Below are 16,462 nucleotides of genomic sequence, written 5' to 3'. Positions count from 1 at the left end.
TGTAATTAACTTAGTAGTTCTAATACATGACTAATTTATTGTCGAATCTTTTCTATGCACACTAACACCCCAGTCCTGACTCCAGTGAGACTATTTATGGGAGTAAGTTTAAGCATGTGTTGGTGTTTGCTGTATCAAGCTGTCAGTTTGCAACAATCAAGGTCCAATCTTGCCCCCATTAGAGTCAAAGCTAATGCATGAAGGAGACCCTGAATTTAACAAACAAGCATCTGCAGGGTTAAGGATTGGACAAGGCCATTCTTTTACTTCCAGTACCATCATTATGAAATAAGATCACCGAAAGCCATAAAGATCTTTAGCAATTCTTCTCAGCAAGCTTTGTCTCATCTTATTTGCACAGCACCTTGCACAATTGGGCCCTGATTTTGATCACAGCTTTTAGGAACACAGCAATACAAACAGTACTTTCAGACCCAGACATATGTTAGGCCTTAAAAAATGTGCAGAGAAAAATAAAACAAGGCTTAAAGCTATAGCTGTTTATAAGATAACTATTTTCAACTAAAAGTTTGTATAGAAACAAAGATTCTTAATTTTTTTAAGTGTTTGGAAAAATTTTAAAAATATTTATTTCCACCACCACTTGAATTTCTTTTCAGCTTATCATAGAAGAGTCTCCATTTTTTTTTAAAATAGCCATTTTTCATTGAAATTTTTTTCAGCCAAAATTTTTTATAAATGAATTACTGTTATTTTCATTATTATTTGTATTGCAATAGCCCAGTCATGGAGCTGACCCCATTTTGCTAGGAGGCTGTGTAAAATGTATGATGAGACAGTCCTTGCCCTAAAGACTTGCACACTATTTGGGATCAACAGTGCTTTTGAGGTTATTCCCTACGTTGACAGTAGTGAGAGTACCATCTCAGCATGGTCTTCAGAACGCACCGTGCTTCAGGCAGGGCTCAGGAGCAGTATGGCTGCTGCAGTACCAGCAGCAGAGTGCAGAATATTCTCCCCCTGCATCTGGCCAGCTCACCAGGCTGGTGTGGAAATTGGGGGCAACAGGTCCCTTCTCTCTCCTCATTCTGCCTTGTCCCCTTACAGGATGATAGTGTTGCAAGAACTAGGGTGCCAGCACTAGGATTATGCTGGCCTACTGCCTGGATACAGAGGCAGATGAACTTGATGGGGTTTCTTGTGTCCTGTGCCCTCTTTCCACACACACACACACACACACGGTAACTGGGCATAATTTGGTCCTAAATGATCTATACTCTGCTACAGGATTTCATCCCAAACTTATCGGTGCACATTATTTCCTACTTTATTCAAAATTGGGAGACACTTTCTGCACACTAGAATCTTGAAAACAGGCACCAAAGTTTTCCTCCGTACATTTTTTGAATAATGTCAGTTCCCTATTTAGACACCAGTAGACATAGAAGAGTAATACTGAAATGCTTCAGAAAGGCAGTGAAGCACCCTTCCTAGTCACTATTACGGAAGGAACTAGGTCAGAGAAAAGACTGCAAAGTTCAAGTGGCCTATTAAATGACTGTGGATAAACTTTTCAAGAGGGCCTACGTGATTTAAATGGAAGAAATCTTGACTTTTTTTTATTTTGGAAGTGTGCGTCTGTTTCAATGTAACTATTGAACTAGGGGCTAACTTCATTCCTGAATCCTAGTGCCTCCAATACAATTTTGTTAGCTCTGACAATATTTTCATCTGCTGATTCCAGATATTCCATAGCAACCCCTTCCACAATGAAGTGTTCACTCCCTTAGAGGGAATCATTCAGCCAGTGAAAGATTGATGGCATACTTGATGTCATAATAAACTACTTAAATGAAGAATAATTTAATTTTAAATGGAATTTAATTAAATTTGGATGGAAGATGTGTGTTCATATACCCTAGGCTGCTTTGAAGACCTCAATTAAATGACCCTGAAATTCAGAACAAGAAACATTATTTGAGCCTAAAAATGTATCCACAATTTTTTCCTACCAGTTTGAAATTTAGCAAATGAAAGCTGCAGTGCATGGACAATAAGTGAGAAAAAATTGTTTGGTATATCTTCAGATTGCCTTTAGCACAAAAATCATTCATGTATAGTCATTTTGTAACATTTTCTACTGTATGCCATGTATTTACAAAATCAGAACTCGAATTAGCTTACAAACATTCAAATAAATGTAAAATAATTCTGGTTGGCAAAGCTAAAATGATAGAGTGAAAAGAAAACCCCCCAACCTACAAACTTGATCTACAGCTTCCATGGCCTTATACAGGCATGCAAAAACATTTGTTTTCAATTGATTGCTGCTGGACTGATCTTTTCTTTGTCTGGATTCCATTTTTCAACCCCCAATACTTCTCCACAAATATTTTCAAGCTTGAATTGTTATTTTTACAGAAAAAAGTATCAACTTTGAAGCAGCATTTAATTAAATCAATTGGTACAATCCTGTTAAAAAGAAATTAGTGGTTTGATCTGGCCTATCGTGTGTTTAGTTTGTTGTAAACTATCAATTCTAGATGTGGAAAGTAAATTTTGTGGGGGCGGGGGGGATCCTGAAGCAAAGTTACTAATGAAGTTATCATTAAGGCCCTAATCGCACTCCCATGCAAGTCATTAGAATTTTTATAGTTGATTCTGATGGGAACAATATAGGGTCCTACATCCTACTTAGAAACAATGGGTATCTAATTTATTGAGTTTGAGAACACAAAATGAAAACCATGCTGTTAATATCTTACTGCGTTTTAGAATTACAGATACTCCTAATTTTTTTTCTAACTTTCCTTCCATAGATTGTTATAGATATGAGGTCAGCAGTAGACAAAGTGTGGACTGATTTGGAATAGAGACCTGCACTTCAAAAAACACTCAGAAACTGTTTATATTTTGGACTTTAAAAGTTTCTTATTGACTCTTCAGTTTTGATAACCTATTGCAAACTTCCTGCCTACCTGCCACTTCTGATTGTAGCTTTTCCACACATCTAAGGTATGAGATTCCAGCCCTGAGAAGCAGACAATATGATGGTGGTGAAATCAAGGGGGGGGGGGGACAAAAAAACAAAACACAAGCTATTGTTCAGACTGGAAGCGTCTGTAGCTAAGAATAACAAAGATCCCTCTGGTGCCACTTCTGTCATCAACATTCTTATTTCTTTCTATTGTATGCCAGTGCTATGAGATTTTATTGTGAGCACGTGGCTTCTAAATTAAATTAAAAAAGTAAAATTGATGGGCCAACACAAACCTCCAAGAGTCAGGAAAGGTTTCCCTTGCAGACTGAACATAATGGGAACAAATAGGAGAAAACAAGAAGTTGATATATCAAGTGCTGTATAATGATTGTCAAACAGCATGTGCTGTTTGACAATCCCAAGAGATTTCATCTATCAGCCTTTCTACCAATATTATTTAATTTTAAGCTTTATTTTGTCCTAGGAATAATTTACAAGCTTTTTTTTTGGGGGGGTAGATATTTGTTTAGAAGTGACTTTTAAGTGTATAAGAAACAATGAAGAGATACAAAAGTGTGAGTATCAGAGGGGTAGCTGTGTTAGTCTGGACCTGTAAAAAGCAACAGAGTCCTGTGGCACCTTATAGACTAACCGATCTAGTGTGAATGAGAAGTGTGAGTGTTTGCTTGATCCCATACAGACTGATTTTGAATAGCAAAACTCCCATTCACTTCAATAGGAACAGTATTGGGTCCTTACATTTTGAGGTATGCAGTTGAATGCTATCTAAATTAAGTGCCAGCTACTGAGTATGTACCAAATGATGCTGCAAAAAATTCTCATTGGCCAGCAAACACAGATGGATGGGATTTAAGTTAATTTCATCTATCCCAATGATTCTCTGCTATTGACCTATTTATTTATTTATTTGAACAAGTTCAGGGATTAAAGTTACAAATAAATGAATTCCACAGGTAGGCATCTGCAACTAGGAGAGTATCATGTGTAGGCCTGCCATAAGGTTTGCCTGCTTGAATCTAAAATGGAATAAAAAGTAGGGATAGAAGCAAAATAAAGGAACACATAGTAAATGTGTATCTTTGTCTGTCATGCTGAAACTGACAAATCTTTAAGTATTAAAGGGTCAAATCTTAGCCCATAGATACACAGGAAATAGAGGTAAAGGAATTATGCTTCCCTATGTAAAACAACCCTACACCTGACTGATCTTCAAATCATTGGGCCCGGTGCTGGGAGTGCATGATTTTCTTAAACCCCATGTTTATCTCCATGCATTCTGCACCTCTTTCTCCCAGCACAGGAGCAACTCTACAGCACAGATCTGTTTTGGAGAGAAAATGGTCAGGCCAGTCTCCCCAGGCTGGCATTTCCACAACACACTTGTTACATTTTGTGGAATCGTAAGAAATCGCTCTTTTGTCCCTTTCCAATTGCCTTGGTGGAGGGGGACAGATCTCTGACTGGATACCTCTCTCAGCTGCACTTAGAACGGTCAGCCTAAAGCACAGTTTTTGGGAAACATTGCCCTTTACCATTTCCCACAGCTGGCACTCAACCATGGGGAACCTTCCCTCACTCTACCCCAAACACCCCCCCTCCAATTCAGTCAGTGTCTCTGGTATCTATTCAACATCACCCACAAGGGTACAGGTATTGGCATCAGGCATTCCACAGCATGGGCACAAGGGCAGGGCTTGACAATTGGCTCCAAAGCTTCATATCCCTATGAAACATTCTAGGCTTGGACTTCTTTATTCTCTTTTTGACCTCACATTTATTGAAAGAACTTTTTAAAGCATCATCAGTACCTCACATTAAGAAAAAATACTAATGATACATTTTGTATAGATTTGTATTGTACAGCAGTAACACTAAAAGATTAATGTTAATACAGAACATCTTCTGAATCATAGTAAGTACTTTATACATACACTTAAGTATGACTGTTCTGAACTCCTCAAAGCACAACACAGATGAAAAATATCAATATTGCATCTTCAGCCACACAGTCAGAAGGGTATGGGAATACATGGGATGTTTTGTGAAGAAAGAAAAATTAATGCCTTCAGAAAGAAATACTGACTGCATATTATTCACTTATGGTAAGAGATATCTAGAAAATGAGTCAAACACTTGGAAACATGCTTGTATTTTGTCATGTTTCTATATTTAATTTTAATCTTTTAGTAGCCTCTGAAGAGAAGAGAAGAAACTGTAAGGTTGTAGCTCAATATAGACCCTAAAAGTAAAATTCAAATCAGGTTGGAAAGAAGTTCCTTTGGTTAATCTACATAGCTCAGCCTTTCCAAAAAGTGTCTAGGGTTTCTTATTACAATAATAAATTCATCTTGCTGTATCTTTTGAAGTTTTTTTAATCATATACTGACCACTGGTGTTTTTCGAGACATATTGTAATGCATTTTTCTTTCAGCAAGAGAGGCTTGATCCAAAGCTTGCTGAAATCACATTGAGTATTTCCACTTACTTCACTGGGATTTGGATGAAGGCCTTAGCCAGAATTTTAAATGCCATCTTTTTTGATACTTTTTAGAACTAAACTCTGGCTTTGAGTAATATCCACATTAAGGGGTGGAGACAGTGGCAAGAGGCATTATTCCCACAAATGCAAAAAGTGATATTAGAGTGTCAACAATTTGTTCCCAATCAATCCAGTATTTTATTTTAATTCTTCAAATAAATTTGATTAATGCATTTGAGAATATTTTTTTTTCTGATTGTGGACTTGATCTGCTGCTAGAGATTGGATGGATAAACTTCTATTGCCTCCCATTGTGCCTCAATGTACAATAGTTTCTGCAAACCCATAATCTTACCCGTCATGGTTGCTTCCATGCATTTGTATTATTTGACTTTGTCTGTCCTGGTGTGAATACCCACACAAAGAGTGTCTTCTATGATGATTTGTTAAGGATTTTTTTAAAAAATAGGAATTAAAGTGGCATACCCTCAGTTATGAATAAAACATGGTCTCAAAACTTTTGCTTCCTTTCCTCATTGAAGAGCACCTGGACACTGAATGAATGAGGAGACAGGAAGGCTGATCACTAAAGTAGATCTTCTCTTAGGTAACATCCAAGACCTGTTAAGAAAACAGGCATATTCCTTAGAGTCTCATACTTTCAATCCATAAAGGAATCAACTTGTATTACTAGTAAAGCCTATAGTCTTTACATCTTCTGAACCAAACTGAAAATTCTGTTTCTCAAGATTCCCAATGAACATGAACAGACAGATGGAGCGTTCATAGCAAATTAAAGAATTCACAACATCAGCTCTAGCCTAAGAAATTTTTCTATACTTGGATATACTGCTCTCCAGGTGACAACTTTATTTTAAGTTAACCAGAAAGTGTACCTATCTATCTCATAGAATTGGAAGGGACCCAAAAGGTCACTGAGTCCAGCCCCCTGCCTTCACTAGCAGGACCAAATATTGATTTTTGCCCCAGATCCCTAAGTGGCCCCCTCAAGGATTGAACTCACAAACCACTGAGCTATCCCTCCCCCACTCGAGCTACAGAAAGCATATGTATGGTTTAATTCTCTACAACTCCTTAGCTGTATGTTTACTTGTGTCTGAGTAATAAGGTTCATATTGGGAACAAAGGATTGAAAATTTCTCAGCACTCCGTGCCCAAGAAAAAGTTACAGGTTGCAAGGTACAGCCCCACTCCTTAGCTCTCCTCTTCCACTCTTCTGCTGTATGTTGATTATAACTTCAAAGAGGACAACCTGAGATGCTGTGGTCAGGAGATGGGGATCTGTCATAGGGTAGTATTTCAGTGGCTGATATGGACGATTGCTGGGGATGCGAAAAGAAAAGAGGTCATTGTCTTTCCTCTCCCACCTCCCTCCTGTCCAAAAGGAAAAACTGGGACAATTCACAAGAATCAGGCTGAGGAAAAATAGTCAGAGTCTGTCTCCTCTTGACTGTTCTCTCCTAGTTTGAATCTGTCTCCTTCAAATCTAGCTCTACCCTACTCTCTTCCCTCCCACACTCCACTTGTTGCTTGGCTGGCAGAGACAGCAGGGAAGGACTATGCAGACAGCACATACTTCCTCCCTTGGGTAGATTTGAATTAACCCCTCAAAAGCCACACTTCTCTGTTCTGTGCCTCTTCTCTCTGCTGTTTACAGCCCATACACTGCAGGGGCTCCAAGGTGTAGCTAGCCCTGTACTCTGCCTTTGTGGTGCAAACCTGAATTACTCCCTGCCCCTGCCTTCCCCGAAGTCTATTTTGTGTCTGTGACTCCTCACTCTGCTGCTTCCAGTCTACATGCTGCAGGGCCAGTAGCCACTCATGGAATGCAAGTGTACTGCAGCCTCCAAGAGCTGGAACAGCTTGAGCCACACCAGAAGTCCCATGGTGGTTACAGCTTGCACTGCATGCTGCTGTACTTCAGCCACACAGAATTCTGTCTACAATATATCTGACACTTGTGGCATTATTGGCGAGGATTAGCTCTATTTGTGCCTAATGACTAGATGCTCTTCTTCCCAAGCAGTGCTAGTGCTAACCCATTGGGGGCCCTAAGCAGGAATATTTTGCCCCCATCCCCCAAACACATACTAATAATAAGGGGCCCCCTTGAGCAGTTCTGGGCCCTAAGCAATTGCTTAGTCTTCGTATACCTAGCACTAGCTCTGCTCCTAAGTGATTATTAAGAGTGCTGAGACCTTGGCATGTTATGTGCAATGTAGGGTGGGGGGACCCTACACTATATGAACTGAGACCAGCCCATTACAGCTTAAACGGGAAGTGATAGCGAACATGCAGAGGCAAAGTTAAGGAAGTATGTTCAGGGCAGGACGTAGCAAAGCGCTGAATACTTAAATAGCTTTAGTGTCAGATAATCAAAGAAAAAAGTCATAGCTTGGCTTGATACATAAGGGGATTAGAATCCTAAAATATTTACCTTAGTTTATTTAAAACATAAGTTTGGTAAACTTGGGGAAAAAAAGGTAAATTAATTATCTGTGGTTATAACTAGGGGATGCATTTCAGAAGAAAGTAAGGCCATTATAAAATTAGTGTGTATATTGAGGGTTTGTTAATGTCACATTTTGTATGTGCACATGCACATGTGCAAAAGTGACTGGATTTTTTCTATTAATAACCTGGGGAAACTGCATTTTGAATTGATGTTTAATTGTTAACATTATTTGAATTTCTAACTTGAGATGCATTTTTATAATTTACTGATTACTAAATACTAGTTGACAAACTTGAGTGACTGTAAAGTTATTTGAATTAAGGACCCCTGCATAAATGAAAGTGCTCTTCCAGAGCAATAAAACAGAATTAGTATGATCACAGTGTGAAAGTACTTTTATATGATCCTGATACTCTGATGATAGAGTTCAAACAAATTCATGAGGAAGTCTGAAATTGTGAAAATGTTTTAAATACTATGCTTTACAAGTGTAATGGTATAAGAATTAAAAAACAATGTACATGGGAAGATGGATTGTCCCCTCAGCCACCATGCATAGAAGGGATTCTCTGAATATGGATTTCCCCTCGCTGCCTCTGTGGGACCTCTTTCCTGCATACTCTGTGGGGAGTGGAAACTAAGCGACTGGGGAGTGACTGAACTGAATGAGGCATGGGGCAGGGGATATCATATATGATCTTCACACTAGCCCTGCAGACTTTTCCAAGTTAAGTAGGATGTTATATTCATGTCACATAAGGATGAGGAACTACCTTCCACCTCATTAGTGACTAATGAGGATGTTAAACATTTAAGATCAGCAGGACCAGAACTTTCTGTGGCTTAGGAAATCACAGGCAGCCATGCTGCCAGGGAGCAGGATGAGTGTGAGGGGGACAATGGGATGGCTGCTGTGGAGACCCTGACATCTTCTGCTAGCTCCTTAGGATCCACACTCATCCTAGTCTTTCACTGTCTCTAGCCCTCACTCAATACAGTTTCTGGGCAGGCTCCATGGTCTATTCTGTGAGGGCCAGATCTCCAGGATTATTTGGCTATATCTACACTATGAACTTATACTAGTTAGCCATGGTGCCACAGCTATGCTGGTATAATCCAGTAGTTTACACAACCTACACCACTTAAGGGTTCCTCCCTCTCCCAGTCAGTAGGAACACCTCCTCAAACAAAATTAGCAAAATCAATAGAAGCATTTGTCCATCAACATAGCTGTGTCTGCACAGGGGTTAGGCTGGTATAGCTATGTCAATCAGGAGTGTGCTTTTTCCACTCCGACTGGCATAGCTATGTTGATCTATCATTAAGTGTAGGACAATTGCTTGTGATTTTTAAGCAGCAAAGAGAATGCCAGTTAACTTGTAGGGTGTATTGAATTGCAAAGCATCCCTAGCCTTAGCTGATATGGTTGAAAGAAACTACTGACCTGCTTAGATTTGTATAATGATTGGGGGAAAAAAAAACAAAACAGTTGCCTTAGATAATTATGGGCTTGATTGTAACATGCAGGTACAGCCTATGGCAAGGTACTGTGTGGCGTCATTCTCTACTATGTTTTTCAGAGTTGTAAATGACTCCACAAGGGGCCAGCTCCTCAGCTGGTGTAAACAGGTGTTCCACTGATATCTATGCAGATAGTCCAGTTTGCACTCAGAGGATCTGGCCCATGGTGTAAAGGCACTGGAGAATGAGGCCTACCAGAGAAATGGAATTAGGCCTGGAGAAGGGGCTCTGAAACAGGGCGGGGCCAAGGAGTCATAGCCCAGCCCCGACCTCTCCTTTTCCCCCCTGAGGACCTGCCCCTTGGCCAGACCAAAATCTGGAGCCTGGCCTGGATAAGAGCTGCCCAGGCAGCTGTGGGGAGCTGCAGACCCTTCACCTGCCTAGGGTGGGGAGAGCCCCAGAGCAGCCCCTTCCTGTGTCCCCACCCCCAGGGCTCTCTGCCCAGGGCAGGTGGAGGGTCCACGGCTCCCCACAGCTGCCCAGGAGGCTCTTACCATGGCCCAGCTGCAGTTCTTCAGATGCCGAGGTCCCACCCCCAGACCAGGCTGGGCAGGTGGAGGGTCTGCGGTTCCACGACTTGACTCCGGCTTGGCTGTGGGGAAGGACCTGGGGTGGGGGGGGGGAAGAGAAGAGAAGGGGCATGGAGTGGGTAGGGCCTCGTGGCCACCCCCACTTTTAGGAATAATCCATCACCCTTGGCCTGGAGTATGAAGTCAGTATTCAAGGAAAATCTGACCTCAATTGTCTACTACTGGGAGAGGATCCTAAAGTCAGAACAATTAAACTTTACAAATAAATTACATTTAATCAGGTCTAGTACCCTTCCAATCATTGAGTTCTTCATGGCCTGGACCCACAAAGGGACTTTGGCATTGCAATGCTCAGTGTTGCAACACAACTTTTAGGCATCTAGAAAGTCATCAGAATCTGCAAAGCCTGAGTTAGGTGCCCAGGCTCACTATACAATGAATGGGGAGAGAGACAGGCACTTAAGAATGAGATCCACAAAAAGCCAGTATGCTAGTTGGGGAGCCACTTAAGCTAGCCAATAGTCATACTTAACTACTCATTGGGTCAGAGGAAGGGAGGACTCTTTGGCCTACTCTAATGACTAGTTATTTACCCAAAGTGAAACAGCTTCAACAGGAGAGACCAGAAGCCCCACATCAGAATATCACATATCATATCAGTGGGCACTGTCCGGAGAGGTGGACATCCTTGTTCAAATCTTCTCCCCATCAGGCAGTCTCCCATATCCTGGGTGAGTGCTCCAACCACTGGGCTAAAAGTTATAAAGGAGGTGGCACAGAGGAAGCTTCATTTCCTCCTCCTGCTAGATTTTGTATCGGACCCAATCTGGTAGGTGCATTCGGAGCACACCTACTTGACTGGGCTCTGTAGGCATGAGGCAGCAATGTGCATGCACATAGGCAGAAGCTTAGGTGCTTTCTAGGGGAAAATTCAGAGGACAAGTGAGTTCAGATGCCTAATAGGTTAGGATGCAGCTTAGCATGGACTGAGGATCTCAGTGGCACCTAAATTTTGTACTCAGGCTCCTAAAGTGGTAAGTTATGCTCCTAGGTGCTTTTGTGGCTTTGGGACTATGTGCCCACACTTACTGTAGCCAGCCTCTTCTCATTACCTTTCAGGGAGGAGATCACAAGCTCTTTCCTTTGCCTGAGGGTTGAAACCCCATTACCTCACTCCTGCTTCTACCACTAAATTCAGAAGCCAATTTACTTCTCTAGGTGGCACCTAGCTGTGATTGTCCCCAGGAACATTCCACACAGGTGATCCAAATTATCTAAAACAAAAGCTAATCTTACCTGGCATACATTAAAAAATAAAGAGACTCATAAACAAAAACATTGAGCAGAATATAAACACAGTTAGACTAAAATATTATGAGCTCAGGGAGCTGAGCTGTGAACTTAGTTGCTCTGAGTATTGGCTAAGTTACCTGAAGATTTGACATAATAGTATAAAATGTCTCTCTCAACCCAGCCAGCTGTCAGATAGAGTTTAGGATCTTCCTGAGAGGAGTGAGTGTTTCCAATCATTTGTATATCCTGCCCATGCAAGGAAAAGTGCATTTCTTAATTCCTTCCCTATTTCTTTATAGTCCTCTATTGTTTGGTGAGTCTTGATTTCATTAGCATATTCTATATTACCTCATTCTTTAACCTAGAATTGAACACACAGTGTCATTATATTTTACAGTTTTCCCAGCTACACAGGGCCTGAGTCTGTACTGCCTGTAATCAATTTCTTCTGGCAGAGTAACTTCCATTCTGATTGGATTTGATAAATTTAAAACCAAATTCCATAACAGTGGGTGGGGAGGAAGCTTACTAATGTTTAACACTTCATTCCAACTTGCAGTTTTTGTGGGTATGTATTTAGTTGTGTTATAATTGCAGTTCAGTGGTTTGATTCAAGAATAAGGGGATTAATCACTTTCCTGGCTATTGTTAGTGAGGTTAATGTATTAAGATGGCCATCATGTAGTACTAAGGTTTCTGGAATCCTATTTAATTATTGTACAACTCTGAAAAGGTTCAAAGTCCATGTTCAGTTTGGATAAGGCACCTATTTGAAGTTTACCTGAGTTAGCCAAGACTTCTATGTGCAAAATTGGGCTGGAAGTTTGTAAGAGCAGGCTTTGATCAGCTTTCCAGCACTTCTGCTACATGTCCCTGCCAAAGTTTTGGGAACAGTCTCTCTCAGGCTATTTCAGCATGATCAATTACAGTCCCAATCAGACAGCAGGAGTAAAACAAGGTTTGGTTCTAAAAAACAGTCAAGAGTTTGAAACCAGTTTGACCATCCATAATGTTTAAAGTCACAAAAGTGACCATCTCTTAAAAAGAATGCTGTCTGTGTGTATTCAGAAATATATACTTTATGAGCAATTTGAGACAGACAATGAACTGTATTTTTATCTGGCTTCTATAGCATCAGCAGAGTTAATTTTCAGTTGCATTAGCTTTCTGACTATTAGTGAATATGGTGACATTGCTCTTGCATAGTACACAGATGATGTGTGATCCAGAAAGACAACAGATTCAGGTTGAATTTAGAGGGTACATAGGGAGGAAAAACAAAACCAAAAACTTTTACTTTTCAAAGTGGATATGGAAACCATTGACATGGAACCTCATTTTTACACTAACCTTTCAGTGTATAATTACATTATAATATGAAGAGTTAAGTTAAAGTTCTAAGTAGATGTAAAATGGTTCAAACAGATGGTGTCAAGTTTTGGAGGACCCCAAATCATGTGAAACACTTTTGTTTAGATGACACTTCCATTACTCATTAGAATCAGTTAAGTATTCTCTCTACATCAGTCCCTGCACTAGTAACATCTAGTGAAATATTTTATTTTGTATACATAGAATTGAATGTGTAGATGTGCATCTAACATTTCCCAGATGTGTTTTCAATTTTCAAAGGACAGAGGAAGATCCACTTCAGAGGAGAATTCCTTCCTAGAGTTCGGTGGATTCTTATAGTTCAAGCATTTATTTAAGCACTTCCATCCAAAAGGAGTTTTCATGGGTCTGAGGAAATCCATGTAGGAGAGGAGGCGGCAGATTTTTGCTACTTTGTTGAGACAGCAGTAAGGCTATTAAAAATGAAATACTAGAGTTTCAGATTTAATATTAAATTGGAGGTGATGTGTCCAGTTTAGAAAGAGGTACAATTTCCTCCCCACATCCCCAAAACATGCAGTTTTCTAAATATTATTGTTCACTTCGTTACTTATTTTTTAGTTTCCTATTATTCTGACTTGGCATATACATAAACAGCTGCAGATCAAAATGAGAAGCTTCCAGTACTTTTCTTGATATACCTCTGAAGACACAAAAATATCAAATTTCTTTGAAATGTAGGAGGAATTTGTTTTAGGGGAATGAAAGGGTGGACCTGTTCATTTTTAGTTATGGGGCATCCTGGCAGGAAGTGAAACTCTTTCACTCTGAACTAAAGGGAGAAAGCCAAGTAAGAGACATTGGCCTACAAGTCTGATCACTCCTCTCCTATCACATCCACATTTTTTGTTCAAGACCCTACAGAAGATGGGTTAGATTCACAAGGGGGAGCTAGGCACTTAATTGCAATATTTAGGGACCAGTGGCATTCACAAAAACACCACTTACCCCTATAGGCACCTGAGTTTTTGTTGGTGGGCACGTGCAAAGCTACCTATGTCCTGACACCACTGAACAACTCGACCCTTAGCCCATACACACCTAAATCTCAGTGGGATTCATAAAAATAGCAATTCCTCTGCCTATCTCACCTGCAGGGCCTGTTCCAGTACTCAGAGCATGCCTGCACAAAGGGCAGAGGAGAAGGCTATGGTGATTAGAGCACTCACCTAGTGTGGGACACCTGGGTTCAACCCCTCAATCTGGCTGATTTAAAGCAGGGACTTGAACCCAGGTCTTCCACATAATGGGCAAGTACCCTATCCATGGGTACTTCTCTTTCTGCTCAATTGACTATTTAAGTAGTACACAGAGGGGGGAAAGGAATAATTTTCACCACACCAGAATACCCTCCTGTAGCCCAATGGGTAGGGCACTCATCTGGGAGGTGGGCAACCTGGTTTCAAGTCCCTGCTCTGAATCAGGCAGAGTGGGTATTTGAATCTGGGTCTCTCATATGCTGGATAAATGTTCTAAGCACTGGGCTAGTGGGGACTGCAGCACCACTAGTACTACTACTTCCTCATCTGTGGTTTTTCTTGAGAAAGCCCTGGCCAAGTTAACCCTCACATTACAAGAGGATTTAGAGTTGTGAATCCTAAGAGGAGTTAGGTGCCTAGCTCCCTTTGAGGTCAGCACCACCTCCCTGGTTTTGTGAGTCAAGCCCTTCACTTCCTTTGCTTTTACTAAGCAGTGTTCAAAATGCCTAACCTCTAAACAAAATGTTTCATTCAACCCCCAAACATTTTCCACTTTTTTCCAAATTCACCAAGAATCCCCAAAAGTTTAAGTTCAACCCAAACCTGTTTTTGAATACCAGCAAGCCAATAAGTCAATCATGTTCATAGCTCTACTCACAATCCTTGCTGCAGGGTTCTTAGTTCTGTCCTTGCTGAGATTTTCCTGTAGCACGCTTAGCTCCCCACACCTAGGTGACTCCACTCCCTGAAGACTACACTCTCTAAGCCTCCTACCCAGGAGCTACAACAAGGCTTTATGTCTTGATAACTCCCACAACCCATCTACACCTTTGAGACTTTCCATCACTGAGCTCATGCTGCCCTTCATATCTCCCAGCAGGCCTAGTTCTGAATTATATGCTTCTGTCATGTGAACCCTCTATTAATTCCTTCCACCTGGAGAAGTGGTCTAAGACTGGCACAGGTGCAACTGAGCTCCCTTCCTCTTAAAGGGCCAGCTCACTGTGTGACAAGCAGCCTAACTTTGGACACCCACTTTTGAAAAGTCAGTCCAATGTGCTTAACTATCATGTCCTCACCACACTGTTTGAGATTGACTTTCCTTCCACAGCAGCAACTATGGAAATCAGTTTTCACACATTGCCAAACAAGAGTGTAGTTTAAAAAGTTGATGTACTGTCAACCACTTACTGGCTGAAATTACTGATAGAACCTCATGTCCTCAAGTCTAGCACCAGGAGAGGGAATTATGTTTATATGCTCAGAGCTTTATAATATCATTACTAGTAGAAAAGAACCCATGAGGCATGCAGAATAACTACTTTTTACAATTCCTTCATAGTGCCATTTTAAATTCTCTTTATTCATGCCAAATTCAGTCTGCAACACATTTTTATGGTGTTGGCTATAAACTCCTGAAAACGTGAATTTGTATTTGAAATGCTAATAGGAGCTGAACTGATAAACATTGCTGCTGCTGCTTCCAAATTTGCCAGGTTTCACATGGAAATGAACTGACATTACAGGGCAGCCACAAATATTTTAGGGATGGTTGATAGTTATTTATTAGGTTGGGTTGCTTTTTAAATGCTGCCTACTTTTGTGGTGGAACATGAGGGCTGTTTCGTTAGTGCAGTGGTTTCTAGATTGAAGGCTATGTTGAGAAAGATAAAACTGAAGCTCTGGTTAAGAGCTGAAGCTACTAAATAACCCCATAACCATGATATCATTCATGATCTTGAACTCCCCTCTTCCTACAATTCCTATAAAATCCCTTTGTGATGGGGTGCAACTTACCTCTGCAGCACCTCCTGCTGGCCATCCCAGGGATTAGCTCTGCTAGCCAGTGCACCTTCTTCTGGTGATGTCTTGCAACTGTCACTGCTGCTCCTGGACCCATGTCATTCCAAGGACCACAGCATCCTCTTCAGGACACAGCCCTCCAGCTGTGCCACATTCTGTGCCCCCCCCCCTTTGGGGGGAATGTATCACAGTCCAGCCACAGCTTCAGTGGGGAGTGAGAGAGAGACCCAGGCCTGCTCACTACTCCAGATCCCAGCACAGCGACCCTGTAAATGGGAGCCACACACTGCATCCCTTCCAACCTCTCAGTCTATTTCCATGGACCACTTCCCCACAACCACAGCACCTTTTCTGCTCTTATCTCAGGGCCTCAGCTTAGCAGTCAGCCAGGAGCTCACACTTTCTCCCCTGATCCTGCACAACACTTCTCTGTCCAAGGTGCTAGCTTACCTCCTCCCTCAGTACTCCCTCCTTGAGCTCCAGGGGACAACTGCAGCTGTTCTGCTCAGCAGCCCTTCTTATATGAACCTGCCCGTCCCTGACTGGCTGCTCCTCACAGCCCCTCTCTAATTGGCTGTTTTCTCCGCAGCCTCCCCAGGGCTCCATTAACCTCTTACTAGCCAGCGTGGGGTTACCTCTTGTCAACATGGTTAACATGGTTACCTCTGCAACATCTCCCATGTATGGGTCTGTCGTGACTAGTCCACTGCAAAAATTATCACCCACATCTTCATATCGTTTTTCTTTCACTGATTAATAGAGGTTGGTTGAAAAACCTTCAAGTGGTTCCATCAGAAAATGCAGATT

General features: G+C 41.3%; 1 protein-coding gene across 1 annotated transcript in view; it reads right to left on the bottom strand.

Annotated features, from left to right (window-relative positions):
* The window catches only part of GLRB (glycine receptor beta), a 112,984-nt gene extending 98,337 nt beyond the window's left edge, over positions 1-14,647 (bottom strand). Inside the window, exon 1 of the mRNA XM_065596484.1 lies at positions 14,511-14,647. The gene's annotated coding sequence lies outside the window, so the exon portion shown is untranslated. The remainder of the gene's footprint in view (positions 1-14,510) is intronic.
* Between the last annotated feature and the right edge of the window lie 1,815 nt (positions 14,648-16,462).

Source organism: Chrysemys picta, chromosome 5 (genome assembly GCF_011386835.1).
Source record: "Chrysemys picta bellii isolate R12L10 chromosome 5, ASM1138683v2, whole genome shotgun sequence".
Taxonomy (NCBI): domain Eukaryota; kingdom Metazoa; phylum Chordata; order Testudines; family Emydidae; genus Chrysemys; species Chrysemys picta.
The sequence above is the reverse complement of the archived record's forward strand: the minus strand, read 5'-3'. Positions and strand labels throughout refer to the sequence as shown.